Source organism: Oryctolagus cuniculus, chromosome 5, assembly GCF_051225735.1.
Source record: "Oryctolagus cuniculus isolate XC-2025 breed Fujian yellow rabbit chromosome 5, ASM5122573v1, whole genome shotgun sequence".
NCBI classification, from domain to species: domain Eukaryota; kingdom Metazoa; phylum Chordata; class Mammalia; order Lagomorpha; family Leporidae; genus Oryctolagus; species Oryctolagus cuniculus.
This window is the reverse complement of record NC_142871.1, coordinates 160,522,195-160,537,210: the sequence shown is the minus strand read 5'-3', so window position 1 is coordinate 160,537,210 and position 15,016 is coordinate 160,522,195. Positions and strand designations below refer to the sequence as shown.

Here is a 15,016-nt window from a genome sequence, read left to right as displayed (position 1 = left end):
AAAACATATTTGCTTTATACATATGATGTTTCTGATGGTCAGAATTATAAGTTCCCTGAGGCCAGGGACTATACCATGGACTTCTTTTGTGGTTCCTTCTAGCCTATTGAGCATGTAACTAGAATTTTGAGATGCACTTACTCATTGCTTGAGATGTACTTACTCAGTTCTTGAAGGTTTCCATAGCAGATTAGGGCTCAACATGATCTAGATCATCATCTCAGCATTTCTTCATTTTGCCAGGAAAAAGATTCAGATCTGAAATGAGACTTACCTAGGCTATTTCTGGAAGGATAATGAAATAACTCATTGCTTCAAAGAATAGGTTAGCCAACAAATCAGGTGAGAATGCTTTTTCCATGTACATGTTTTTGTAGTTTGAATCTTCTATTTTGTGAGTAGTTGAAAATTAAATGATATATATTTTTCAATATAGGTTCAATGAATCATTAGGGGCACAGCTAAAACTGCCCAGTTTTTCTGTTTCTGGTGTCCCTTTGAGGATGGCTGGTGAAATGATAACTTGAGAAATCTTTACTAAAGACACAGATGAGAAAAACTTTAGGAAGAATACAGACAGATGCACAATGCACAATGCTATTTAGAATAGTTCTCGACTCCCTCCACATTGTGATGCATTTGCTTCTGTTGCTTCCTGCATTGGCTTCTAGCCTGGATTTAGGTTGGAGCCCAATAAAAGGAAAAATACTCAGACTTGGTTTCAGAAGTCACCAGTTCTTCTCACCCTAATGCTTTCTTCTTCACTATGAAAATATCCAATAGCAGAATCTATGGGAGTAATCTGGGAGCCCTCTGCCTCATGCCAAGGCCATTTGGCCTGGCCGTGCCTGGAACAGAGCTCAAGCAAGCCTGAGCTGCAGCTCACACCACTTCACCCCTGCACAGCCCTCTGCATCTGCTTACCTCTTCTTCCGGTGTAGAAGGGACTGCTTTTAGGGCGCTGACAGCCATGGGAAGAGGGTCAGCTGCTAGGCACTTAGGCAAATGACATAATAGGATAACTTTGCTTCCTACCTATCTACCCTACAGCTGGTAATCTTACTTTGTCAAGAAATATAGACATTTTTAAATAGATGCTCTTTGTGCCATAGCTACCTTACAAAAACTGGAAGTTTTTACAGGGTACCCGTTTTAACAAAGCAGCATGTGTTTGCATGCTGTCAAGCTCAACATCACACTCTAAGAGTTGTCCATGAATAAGAAGACCCCTTCAAACTTTACTGAATGTCTATTAGCTGTCTGTCCCCCACCCACCCCCGCCAATCCCATGTGCAAATCATATTCAACCCAATTGCGATAATGCTTCCACTGGCAGGCCTGGAAACGATTAAAAACAGATGTCCAAGCCAATCCCCAGACAGCTGGGGACAGAACAACCTGAGCTGAGTCATAAAAAGTCTGTGTGTGTGGAAGATGCACTCTCTTCAGGTGTCTTTGTCATTTCTTTTAATAGCAAATACGTGACCCCCAAATGATAAACTAAAGACAGCTTCCATTTGCATTTACTTTGGCATCCTTTTTTAAATTTGTTTTAACTGATTCTGAAATGTGAACTCTTATCTTGAGCTGCTCTGGCCTCCATAAAGATTACAATGAGACCACACATCCATACACTGAAACTGGAGATTTCACTTGTGTACATTACCCACTCTGGAAATGCTGGATCCAACTTTATTTCATCCCATAAATGCTCTACTATTAGGGAGGGAAAAAAGAGAGGAAGACAGATAACTATTTAAATCAAGTTTTGTTTCCTTTCACTGTTATTGTGAATTGTTCCTCCAGTATTTGCATACTTTTTAGAATTATGTAAACCAAATAACCTTTGTCCCAACATTTTTTTTGGTAATCAGGAAAATATGTCTGGTTGAATTCATACTATCTGAATACAGAGTAGGCTTTGGGCAGGAACAAAGAATGATGATTGGAGAATCCCAAAGAACTGACTTCTCTAAAGAAAGATACACAGTTGGGCTAAATGTGGCACCTTTTACTCTTAAGTTACGGGCTTTTCAAAGATGATTCCATGTTGATGGCTGTTTTTCATACTACAGTGTTGGGGAAGGATTCAAACTCAGCCCATTTTGAAAGGAGTGCATTTAAATTAGCAAGTGTTGAGATCCTAAAAGCAAATATTTACAATTATCCCTGAGTATTCATGAGAGATTGGTTCCAGGACTCCCTTGAATATCCAAATTCACAGGTGCTCAAGTTCCCCTACTGGGTATATATCCAAAGGGAATGAAATTACTCTGGCCGGCGCCGCAGCTCACTAGGCTAATCCGCCGCCTTGCCGCGACAGCACACCAGGTTCTAGTCCCGGTCGGGACGCCGGATTCTGTCCTGGTTGCCCCTCTCCAGGCCAGCTCTCTGCTATGGCCCGGGAAGGCAGTGGAGGATGGCCCAAGTAGTTGGGCCCTGCACCCCATGGGAGACCAGGAGAAGTACCTGGCTCCTGCCTTCGGATCAGCACAGTGCGCCAGCCACAGCGGCCATTGGAGGGTGAACCAACGGGAAAGGAAGACCTTTCTCTCTGTCTCTCTCTCTCACTATCCACTCTGCCTGTCAAAAAAAAAAAAGAAAGAAATTACTCTGTCAACAAGACATATGTGTAATCATTTTTTTAAAGATTTATTTTAGTTATTTGAAAGACAGAGTTACAGAGAGAGGCAGAGACAGAGAGAGAGGTCTTCCATCCGCTGGTTCACTCCCCAGAAGGCCGCAATGACCGGAGCTGTGCTGATCCGAAGCCAGGAGCCAGGAGCTTCTTCTGGGTCTCCCATGTGGATGCAGGGGTCCAAGGACTTGGGCCATCTTCTACTGCTATCCCAGGGCATAGCAGAGAGCTGGATGGGAAGAGGAGCAGCCGGGACTCAAACCAGTGCCCATATGGGATGCCAGCGTTTCAGGCCCAGGCTTTAACCTGCTGCGCCACAGCGCCAGCCCGCATATGTGTCATTTTTTATGTGTCAGTTTCTCAAAGGCAAAAAGGGGCTCAGCAGCTTGCACTGCCCTCCGTGTTGCCAGCATTCCATTTCAGAGCACCAGTGTGAGTCTGGGCTGCTCCTCTTCCAGCTGCCTGCAGCTCACCTGGGACACCAGGGTGGGTCCTGCCTCCTGCTTTTGGTCTTGCTCAGCCCTGGGCTGCTGTGGCCAGTTGGAGTGTGAACCAGCAGATGAAAGAGCTTTCTGTTTCTCTGTTTCTCTCTCTCTCTCTCTCTCTCTCTCTCTCTCTCTCTCTTTCTCTGCCTTTCAAATGAATAAAATAAGTCTTTTTTAAAATGAAAAAAGCATAGTATGTGCATAACACCCCTGCACATCCTCTCATACACTTTAAATCATGTCTAGATTACTTATAATACCCACTAAAAGTGCCATGCAAATAGTTCTCACACTGTATTGTTTAGGGACTAATGACCCAAAAAAGTCTGCATTTTTGGTACACATGCAATTTTTAAAAATACTGTTGACTATGGTTAGTTGCATCTCAGATGCAGAACCCGTGGGTACATGGAAGATGGAATGAGACACTTTTCCTCAGCTTCTCTCTCCACCTAGCCCCCATCCAACCCCACCCAGCCCCCTGGAACCCACTCGCTATGAAGGCTTCTCAGATAGATCTGGATTTAAGGGGATGCTAAAGGAAGTTCGTGGTGAACATGGGTTTTCAGACTCCAGAGTGTGGAGGGACTATTAGTAGCCATGGCTTCCCTTGAAAGCCACAGGTGCCCAGGCAGTACTGACGTGCTGAGCCCACAGCCGACCTACCAACCACAGGGGTTAAGGAGGACTCATTCCCGGAGCACCCAGAGCACCGTGTAGAAAGGGACCTGAGTCTTAGTCTCCTTCCTTCTGGGCCTAGGGAGTTACATGGCTAAGAGTGTGATGACCAGCAAGCAGGAAATCAAATCATCAGCTCCAAACGAAACAGAAATAGCTGATGGTCACCTCTGAATTGCTTTTTGCTGCTTTTGGTATATCCATTAAAGTGCTTTTTGTAAACATTTGTCAATTTTTGTAATATACAGTTAATTACTGGTTATACCTTCACATTATTATGCTATTTATTCTGTTTATTTCATTAACTGAAAAATGTAAACAAAGAATAAGTATAAACAAATACTTATTTTGAGGCCATGCAAAGAGGGACAGGAGCTGAAGAATGAATTACCCCTTAGACAGCAGAATGAAAATGCAAAACACTGGGGCCAGCACTGGGGCACAGAGGGTTAAGCTGCCACTTGCAACACTGGTATCTCATGATGGAGCTCCAGCTTGAGTCTTCGTTACTCCGCTTCTGATCCAGCTTCCTACTAACACATCTCAGAGGCCGTGGTGATGCCTCGAGTACTTGGGCCCCTGCCCCCATGAGAAACCTGGGTCAAGTTCCACGCTCCTGGCCTTGACCTGACCCAGACCTGGCCACTACACCCATTTAGGGAGTGAACTAGTGGATGGAAGATCTCTCTCTCTCTCACTTTCTCTTGTCTCCTACTCTCTCCTTCTGTCACTCTGCCTGTCAAATAAATAAAATAAATCTTTTTAAAAGAAAATGAAAATATTTCTCTGAGTTTTTTTCATGCAAATGTTTAAGGGTCTTATGAATACATTTTAAGTCACTATGACTCAGAGAGGACTTTTGTCCCATATTTACTTTCTACCTTTGCACCTTGTGCCTCCTTACCCATTCTTCTGAACACCCACTCAAATCAGAAGCACCCACTGCCTCCTGGGACATTAGGATTTCAAAAGGCAAAAAGAAAGCAGCCAATCAGACTCACACTTGAGTTTCAAAGTTGACAACAAAGATAACACTCGTGGTCACACATACTGAAGGTTTTGATTGTAGAAGCTGGGTTTTCGAGCTTCAAAAGACGGAGCCCATTGGAAGCACATAAGGTTTATGACATAAGCAATAGATTGGGAAGGATATGGCTGAAAGCTAAATTACAGCTCCACTGGCTTCGATGAGGAATTTGGAAGGAGAGCAATAAAGTCAGATGAAGGTGCACATCAGGTTTTCCATACCGTGCCCTGTGACCGCACCCTCTGCCCCCCACCAACCCCTAGACAACATTAGGAGGGAGGGAAACTGATAGAAAGCCCAGATCAGGATCTGAGAGCAGGGGAGACTGAGATTTCTAAGGGAAGCCTGGGAAGTTGAGAAATTTCCAAGAGAGGTCATCTCTGTCTACATAGAGCATCAGCTACAGAGGGGACGTGGTATGAGTCTCAGCCCAGAGCACAGTAAGGGTACATACAAAACTGTCCTATGCCCTCCTGCTTCAGTGAGGGAGCGAAAGAGCTGAGAAACACCAGGGAACTGGAAGAAACCTAGGAATCAGAATAAATTTAACCCCAGTGATGGACCATACACAGCTCAAGGAATGCTTCCAGAACAGACAAGGAAGACGTAACACCAAATGCCTTTCCCAGGCAGTTCACTGACAATTCAGGGCCCTCCCCTACTCTCCACTACAGCCCAGGGGAGACTTTACCCTAATTGACTAAGTTTTAGTGCTATCATTAGTGGATTAGAGCTCAATTTAGAAATTAAGTAGAGTTACTCTCTTTAAGATTGTGAGGCTGTGTGTTCTGCACACTCAGGTTCATGGAGGGTGAGTTATATTCTTGCTATACTATATTAACAGAAAATTTTAATAATAATATGGAACTAAGGTGGGCCAACTCTGATAGGTGACTCCCCGGGTTGCCAAAGAAACAAATTTCATGATTTTAGTAAGCATGTAGGCAATGTGAAATAATTGCCATTTTTTAACAACTGGGTCTTTATTAATATGAAATAATTCTAGTCTGAGTACCACAGAGGAAAAAAAAAATCAGCAGTGTAGAATATAAGTGAAAAATAACAAAAATCATCGTGGAGCCAGGAGGAATACCATTCTATAGCTTACAACATGATAAAGCATGAATGTGCTCATGATGACCTTGATGACTTAATCAATACTGAGCACTTAGTAAATACTGTATGTGAAAAATAGCTATAATTATGTTCTAGGTTATAGTATGTAGGATATAATATTCCCCTTTTCATTCTTCCTCTCCTTCCATGAAAATAGTAATATTTGAGATCTTTTAATTATTACTTCATTAAAAAATCGTTATTTCATGTCTCTGTTCTCAATTTTTCAATCTTTATTCCTGGACTGTTTTATTTATTCCTCCATCTATTCAACAACTATGCATTGAACGCTTGCTCCGTACCAAACACTGTCTAGGTTCTGGGAATCCATCAGTGAACAAAACAATGAACAAAGTGTCATACCCAAAGAAGCCTACATTTTAACAGGAATGCCAAACATTAGACAAAATAGATGTATTAGAAGTGCCAAGGAGAACTGCAAAGTAGGAAAGGGAGCGGGAAAAGTTAGGGTTAAATTCAGCGGTCTGAAAAGACCTCCCAGAGATGGGAACATTGGAGTCCACAGCTGAAAGAGACGGGAAAGCGAGCTGTGCAGAGACCCAGGGAGAGCAGTCCTGATGGGCGGAGCACTAAATGCAAAGCCGTGAAGGAGACACAGCCTGGAAGGACAAGGAGACTGGTGTGGCTGGAGCGCAGAGAATGCAGGGGATCGTGGCAGGAAATAAGGGCAGGGACGTAAGGAAACCACGCTCCAGGATGACACGGCTGTCACAGAGGGCTGCCTTTACTCCAGAGCATGGTAAAATTTTTGCACCAAAATAAGTTTATCTTCTAATTCCATTTTTCACAAAATTTTGAATTACCCTTGTGTCAACAAAAGCTTCAGTTCACAAAAAAAAATTCTAAACTTTTACATACTTCAATGGTAGATCCTTAAAACATAGTTAACATTAAAAACTATAGAAATCAATTCATAAATCAACCATCTTCATAGAATATTTTAACACAGCCCTATCAATAATTATTATATCAAGCAAATAAATACAACAAAAAAGACCTTTCAACATCCCCATTAATAAGTTTGGATTTATGTGTTACCCAACAATAGGAGAATATGTGTTGATTTTGAGATACTCAGAATATTTTTGAATGGACATGTGCTACACCATAAAGCAAGTCTCAATACGTTTCATATCCTATAGACGAATTCATGTCATATGGACAAATTCACATCATATTGACAAGTTCCCAGTGTGAAGTGTTTGTAAGAATATTGGGGGAGTGAGGGGTGAAGGGAGGGACTGAACATACAAAAGCAGGGGCCAGCGCTGTGGCATAGTGGGTAAAGCCACCACCTGCAATACCGGCATCCCATATGGGCACTGGTTCTAGTCCTGGCTGCTGCACTTCTGATCCAGCTCTCTGCTGATGGCCTGGAAAAGCAGCAGAAGATGGCCCAAGTGCTTGGGCCCCTGCACCCACCCGGAGGAAGCTCCTGGCTCCTGGCTTCAGCTCAGCACAGTTCCAGCCGTTGTGGCCATCTGGGGAGTGAAAGACTTTTCTTTCTCTCTCTGCATCTGCCTTTCTTTAACTCTGCCTTTCAAATAAATAAATAAATCATTTTTAAAAATACAAAAACATTCAACTTAAAATGATAAAAAAAATAAAAATCTGGGACAGGCACTGTGGCACATGTAAGCTGGCGATGCCCACATCTTTAATCGGGGTGCTGGTTGGAGACCTGGCACCTCCCCTCCAGATCCAGTTGCCTGCTGGTGCATCCCGGGAGGCAGCAGATGAGGCTCGAGTGGCCAGGTCCCTGCCCCCACGTGGGAAAGCTCGTGGAGTTCCAAGCCCCTCCTTCAGCCTGGCCCAGCAAGCGGGTGGGGAGCCAATCAGCCAATCAGCAGCTGGAAGAGATCTCTTTCTCCCTTCCTCCTTCAACTAAGAAGAAAATAAAGAAATGGACATTTTAAAAATAAGAAAACCAAACTAAAGAGTGCAGAAGTAAAGCAAAAATAAGAAAAGAACAAAATTGGAGCCAGCATTGTGGCACAATGGGTAAAGCCACATCCCATATGAGAGCCCTTTAAAGTCCCAGCTGTCCTTGCTCATGACCTGGGAGGGGTAACAGAAAACGGCCCAAACGTCTGGGCTCCTGCCACCACATGGGAGACCTGGATGGAGCTCCTGGCTCCTAGCTTCAGTCTGGCCCAGCACTGGCCATTGCAACCATCTAGGGAGTGAGCCAGTGGATGAAAGCTCCCTCCCTCCCTCTCTCTCTGTGTGTGGGTATGTGTGTGTGTGTGTGTATGTCCCTCTCTCTAGCTTTGACTTTCAAATAAAGAAACATATTTTAAAAAACAAAATTAATAACACAGAAAACAAGTGTAAAATAGAGAGAATCATAGCCAAAAGTTGTTTTCTAGAAAGGACTTAATAAGGGGCCAGCACTGTGGCCTAGCAGGTAGAGCTACCACCTGTGGTGCTGGCATCCCTTATGGATCCTGGTTGCTCCCTTAGCAGCTCTCTGCTAAGTGCCTGGAAAGCAACTGAAGATGGTCTAAACACGGGAGACCCAGAAGAAGCTCCTGGCTCCTGGCTTTGGACCAACCCAGCTCTGGCAGTTGTGACCATTTGGGGAGTGAACCAACAGATGGAAGATCTCTCTCTCTCTCTCCCTCTCTGTCTGTCTGTCTCTCTTTGTTTCTCTGTAACTCTGCCTTTCAAATAAATAAATAAATATTAAAAAGAAAAGACATCAAATTGGCAACTTCTTGTAAGACTAAATAAAAGACGAGACAATGAAACAGTATGAGGAGCAGATACAGAGACATAATTACAGATGCTACAAAGATCTAAACAGATAATAAAACAGTATGAACAATAAGTCATATTAATTTCCAAAACCTATATGACATGGAGAACAACTTCCCAACATTAATTCAGAAAAAAATTAGAAAGCCAAATTAGTCCTATAACCATTACAGTAGTCAAAATTCCATGGCCATTAATATAATGGAAAAATTGGCCCTATGACCTATAATGTAGTCACAAAGATGAGGGGCCCACCTTGTTTTATGGCAAGCTCAGCAAACTTTTAAAGAACTTATCATCTGAATTTGATTCAATCTTCCAAGAAAGAGAAAAAGTGGGACTACTCTCCAATTTATTCTGATGCTTGATATCAAACCCAGACAAGAATTGTACATGAAGGGATACCACAGACAAATCTCACCCACGGACGTAGTTGTAAAACCTAGTATTAGTGAGACAAATCTATATTTCAAAGATGATTGGGTGGACATTTAGCCTACAGTTAAGCTGCTGCAGCTCACGTCAGAGTGCCAGGGCTGTTTCCACCTCAGACCCCTGTCTCTAGCTTCCCAAGAATGTAAATCCTGATTCGCAGTGGTGGTGGTTCAAGAACTTAGGTTCCTGCCTCTTAGTTCAAGGATTCAGCCTCAGGAGGCGTCTCTCTCTGTCTCTGTCTGTCTGTCTCAGTCTCTCTCTGCCTCTCATATAAATAAGTAAATAATTTCAAGTAAATAAATAAAAATAAAAGACGATAATGTCTTGAACAACTTGGCTTTAACTTTGGAATGCAAAGTTGGCTCATTGTTAGAAAACTGAGCATACTAAAATCAACAGGAATACCCTTAACTTCATACAGAGAATACATACAAAGAGAACTGCTCTATGCAAATTTATGCAAAGAGAACTAATGGAAATGCCATACTTCATAGTGAAGCATGAAAAGCATCGGCTTTGAAATAAACAAAACACACATATGACTTCTTTTATTCACCATTGTACTGGAGGGCAACACCAGCAGAGGGAGAAAGCAAAACTAGAAGAGATTCAAGAGGAATATAAATTGAAAAAAAATATATCTTTCATCTTAGTAAACCCCATAAATGCTACAAAAAATTATTGGTATTAATTTTCAGCAAAGTTGCATTTCACACAATAGTAACAAATAATGAGAACACACAATTTTAAAATGATACTATTTACAGAAAAAAATTATAGAGAAAAGTAAGTAGGAAGAATGAGGCATTGATTCATCTCAAAGAAAAGTCAATGGACGGTAGCTGAGTAGCAATCATAAAGGGTTGTGGTCAGGGAGAATGGTTGAATTCAAGATTTCAGAGGTAAAGTCACCCCAGGTGACGTCAAGGCTACAGGATGGCATCAAAGCTGGGGGTTGGAGAGGAGCTGAGGCACTAGCAACTTCATTCTTTTCTTCTGTGAGGCACTCAATGACGGAATCTCATAGCAGGGGGAATGCAGAAAAGTCTATGGGACATATCAAGTAGCAGTTTGGCGTGTTTTGATTGAGACCAATAAATGGGGCACAAATGCTTGTGTTCCTGTTTTACTATAACAAATGGAACACTTTCTGTTTGTACAGGTGCTGGGCCTGCAACAGGATTACACCCTTGATAAGCCCACTGTACTTTGAAAATCTGTAAGTGGAAAACGCCTTGAATTCACCTGATGGCTCAGCAAACTGCACAGTGCAGAGCTTCAGTGGCTTCCTCCAAGGTCACAAGGCAGCCTGGGAGCTGCCTGCACTGCTACTCCCCAGCATCATGGGAGAGGAGCAACCACCCAGCGCTGGGCCAGGAAAAGAACTTGTGGTTCAACACTCCCACGATGCTTCTACTGAATGCATGTCACTGCCACACCATTATTACATGAAAAAAAAAAAAAAAGTATGTCGGATACCGTCTGACTTGGGAGGTTGGTGGTACAGCACGTGGGGAGGCTTTAACCATCTCTCCCACAAACGACTCCAAGACCCAAAGCCCAGTGAACATCACTGAGAAAAAAAATAAAGAATGCTTTCAAAATTCACAATTTTTATAACAAAGAAATGCATCAGCTACATACACACACGTTTGTGCTTTGTGTGTATGTTTGGTGAGATACCTTGCATCAGACTATATGACACTCCCATTTTGGTCATCTAATAAGTCAATGTCAGCAATTTCTTATGATGGAAACTGATACTTTCTGGGTCTGCTCTATGAAAATGACTGACCAACCTGAAAATCCAGCTTTTAAAGATAAAGGAGAAGAGTATTATAGACTACTTAATGCTTTTACAGAGAAAACAAAAACAAGCACGGCTCTTTAAATGCCAATTATATTTTGCTACTATTACCAAGATGATTCTATTAACTATGTTAAGAAGCTATAACGTCAAATACTTTGCTGGTTACATCTTCAGTCCACTTGGGTAGATAATATCTCTTGACTAATGAATAAGGGTTCATCTTATTATAAAATGCAGTAGTGTATTAATGTGGTTTCGATGTACATTATATGCTGTGCAATATCTAACTGGCACGGATTCTAATTCCAGTGTTTTTATGTAGGCCTTGCTTCTCTATTAAAATTGGAAGTGTTAATTTGCCAGTAATCACTCCACTTTCTCCTATCGTCTAGCTAAAAGGAGAGGCCCTTCCTGCATGGGTAAAATGTAGTAATGCATTTAGTGTGAGGCCATGATTTTAGACCTCCAGCTGTTTTACTGGTTGTGTAACTAAAAATAAGATAATGTTATGCTGGGTAACCACGGCTTTTGTAGGCATTCACATTTTACAAATCACTGCACAGTATGCAAACCATTATATTTTTTAAATGCTTAAATCCAGTCTAGGAGTCTAACGTTTCCATTATTAAAGGAGAGCTTGCTAGACTGTGAAGTGGGATGGATGCGGCACAGGGACGCTGGTGAGCTGAGCTGATGCTGTCCCGGTAATTCCTCTGCGGTACGCGTCCCTGTAGCCCAGTTGGGAACAAGCATTCCTCGCTGTCAGTGATGTAGAACAGGATCTGGAAAGGTTGGCGGGTTATTTTTGTTTTTAAATTTTTATTTGATCTGTAAACCTCCTACTTATTCAAATAATGCAAACCAGAGAACCGTATATTGAGCAAGAACAGTGGCGAGAAATAGTGCGCTTCTCTAAACAGGCACATATTAAAAATAAAGGGTCAGAGGAAAGAACTTTGCTGGTTCACATCACGCAAACACATAAAAGCCCTGTGATATTTATACTTCTGTGATCTAATCAGAAGCCCAAAGCGTGTTGTCTCCAACCAAGTATTTGCCTTGCATGAAAGCGTTGATAAATAAGTGGAGCCATCCTACGCTGCATTTTTACAACAGCATCAGCTTTCAGAAACTCCAGTCGTTTGAAGCGAATGTTCCTGCAGCACACTGCCCCACATTGGCCCAAATACCAGCAAGGACTTGGGGAGAACTTGTACAGCACCTGAAATTGTTTTCAAGGTTTTCTGAGCTATTTGCATATTTAAAAAATCTGTGCTAGTCTGCAATTGCCCACCACTAGTACATCCCATGTAGAAACCCAGGTTTATGTAAGGTCATCTCAAGGTCATGTAAGTGTGGCTTGACAGTCACCCTTTGGGCAAGGAAGATGGTGTTTCCCTATGGAAAACTAAATGATTTGGCTGTCAGTGAATTCAGGCAGGCCAAATGCAGAGCAAAACATTGTGGCATAGCGGGCTAAGCTGCTGCCTACAAAGCTGGCATCCCAGATGAGCACCTGTTGGAGTCCCTTCTGCTCCTCTTCCAATCCAGCTCCCTGCTAATGTACCTGGGAAAGCAGTGGAGGATGGCCCAAGTGCTTGGGCTCCTGCCACCCATATGGGAGACCTGGGGGAAGCTCCTGGCTTCAGCCTGACACAGCCCCAACCATTGCAGCCATTTGGGTAGTAAACCAATGGATGGAAGAACTTCTCTCTCTCTCTCTCTCTCTCTCTCTCTCTCTGTGTGTGTGTGTGTGTGTGTAGTTTTGCCTTTCAAGTAAATCTTAAAAAAAAAAAAAAGTGCATTGTATGTCCAAAGATTGTTCACAGAGTCTGAGATCCAGATACCAACTGACTCACATGTATTGACCAAGTGCGTATTCAGGAGGCTGATCAGACAAGAGGAAGGAGATTTAAGTGTGATTTCTGGCTGGTAAGATGCTGATCAAGAGCCAGAGAAGGAAAGGGATTGTAGAGGGTGCAGTTGAAAGAGAAGACTTAGTAAATGCAAAAGGAAATCAGAAACCACTGCATGTGATTTTTTAACACTGGGTTTTCCTGCAGGATTCCTAGAGGGAGGTTGAGATGTTGATTCTGTGTGGAAAAGTGAGCTTCAGGAAAAAGCAGCCAAAAATACAGTGCTCCTAAGAATTCAGAAGAGTTGGAATACAAAGTCTAGTGTTTCCTAACAATTCCCTCCAGTTCTCCATTGGTGAGAACTGGAACCCCTTCCCTCTCCAATTTTCTCTCCTGCACAGGCAGAGTGGGTCACAGTTAAGGATGCTACACAGGGTTTGTATCAAGGCAGGAACAGGCAAGCCTCTGTTGGGCTAAAATATATCTCCTGTTGCGTTTGGTTTGAAAATCTTTAGAGCCAGGAGTTGGGCATCAATATCTTCCAACTGTTGGTTCATTTTCCAATTGCCCACAACAGCCAGGGCTGGGCCAGGGCAAAGCCAGGAGCCAGGAACCCCATCTGGATCTCTCACTCTGTAGCAGAACCCCAAGTGCTTGAGCCACCACCTGCTGCCTCCCAGCGCGTGCATTACCAGGAAGCTGGATTAAGAAATGGAGTAGCTGGGACTCAAACCAGGCACTCTGATATTGGGTGCAGATGAGTCAAGCCGTGGCTTAACCCACTGTGCCATAACATCCACCCCAAAAATGAAAAAAAAATGTTTAATTATACATATCTGTCCCACAATGGACAAAATTAAATATTAAATGTCAGAATTTAAAGTGACATAATCCTTGCTGGGGCCTGGAAGGTGAGCAGCTGAGTGGCCAAGAGGCCATGGCAGGCACAGGTGCAACCAAGGTGAGCAGGGCGTGGACAGGAGCCTTGCCTTAGAGCCAGGCCCTGCAACCTCTTCTTTTTGAGTCACGGAGTCACACCTCTCCTTTCTGGCTGACTCTGGCTTAATCTGAAGGGTGCGGTGAATTCTCTCAGCCCTAAACTGGAGACTAAACCTCACTTTTTTCCTAGGGAAAGTAAAAGATCCGAAGGATTAGCTTGAGATTTGGTTGTTCTTTCAAAGCTTCACAGTATCTACATCTTGGACCAAACTTAACAATATTAAACTATAAAGTTCATTTTTGGTTTTGCCTTTGTTTTTGATTGTTTTAAATGCCTTAAAGAAGCCATAAAGCTTTTGCAAGCATTTTCAAATAATGCCAACTTCTTAAGATTATCCTTCTAAGCCCTACATGTTCCAGGTAATTTGGCCTTTACCTGCCTTAATATTTTAAGCACAACTTTTACTTTAGCAAAATTAAACAACAGACACACGATGGGAAGTGACTTCAGTGTGTTGCCACTGTGTCTTCATGTCTCCAGCAGGCCCCTAGAAACAATCCCTCCACTCACAGCCAGCACAGCCCCCTAAGAGGCAAGCCTCTTGAAATCTGAGCTCGTTGAAAATGTGTCACATCCAGGCCAGCGCCGCGGCTCACTAGGCTAATCCTCTGCCTGCGGCGCCAGCACCCCGGGTTCTAGTCCCAGTCGGGGTGCCGGATTCTGTCCCGGTTGCCCCTCTTCCAGGCCAACTCTCTGCTATGGCCTGGAGTGCAGTGGAGGATGGCCCAAGTCCTTGGGTCCTGCACCCGCATGGGAGACCAGGAGAAGCACCTGGCTCCTGGCTTCGGATCAGCGCGATGCGCCAGCCGCGACGGCCATTGGAGGGTGAACCAACGGTAAAGAAAGACCTTTCTCTCTGTCTCTCTCTCTCTGTCCACTCTGCCTGTCAAAAAAAAGAAAAAGAAAAAAGAAAATGTGTCACATCCAAACACCAGCTTCTCAGCTGTCCCATGTCTCAGCCCAATGACAACCTACCTGTTCACTTCTCTTTCCAATGCTGCTGTAACTAGGAAAATCTTGCACAAGAGAGCTAACTTGCTGCAAAAGAGACAATGCCCCTCCTTTTCTAGAGCTTAGAAGTCACTGGTGGGCAATCCAGTTCCCCTCACTCTTCCTGAATTCTTCCAAGCAATCTGGAAATGCGAAATGGCCAAATGAAAACTCACTCCTCTCCCACCTCCTCAAAACTCTTA

General features: G+C 43.2%; 1 long non-coding RNA gene across 9 annotated transcripts in view; it reads right to left on the bottom strand.

The window, feature by feature from the left end:
* LOC138849718 (uncharacterized) overlaps window positions 1-15,016 on the bottom strand; it is a 184,901-nt gene that overhangs the window by 115,813 nt on the left and 54,072 nt on the right. For 2 of the 9 annotated variants that reach the window (XR_016234281.1, XR_016234288.1), the window contains one exon: window positions 2,671-2,867. The exons of 4 other annotated variants lie outside the window; for them this stretch is intronic. This is a non-coding gene — a long non-coding RNA (uncharacterized LOC138849718). Of the gene's footprint in view, window positions 1-174; window positions 259-2,670; window positions 2,868-11,197; window positions 11,750-15,016 lie in introns of those variants that run through there. 3 more of the 9 variants (XR_016234292.1, XR_016234291.1, XR_016234285.1) reach the window with 3 other exon arrangements.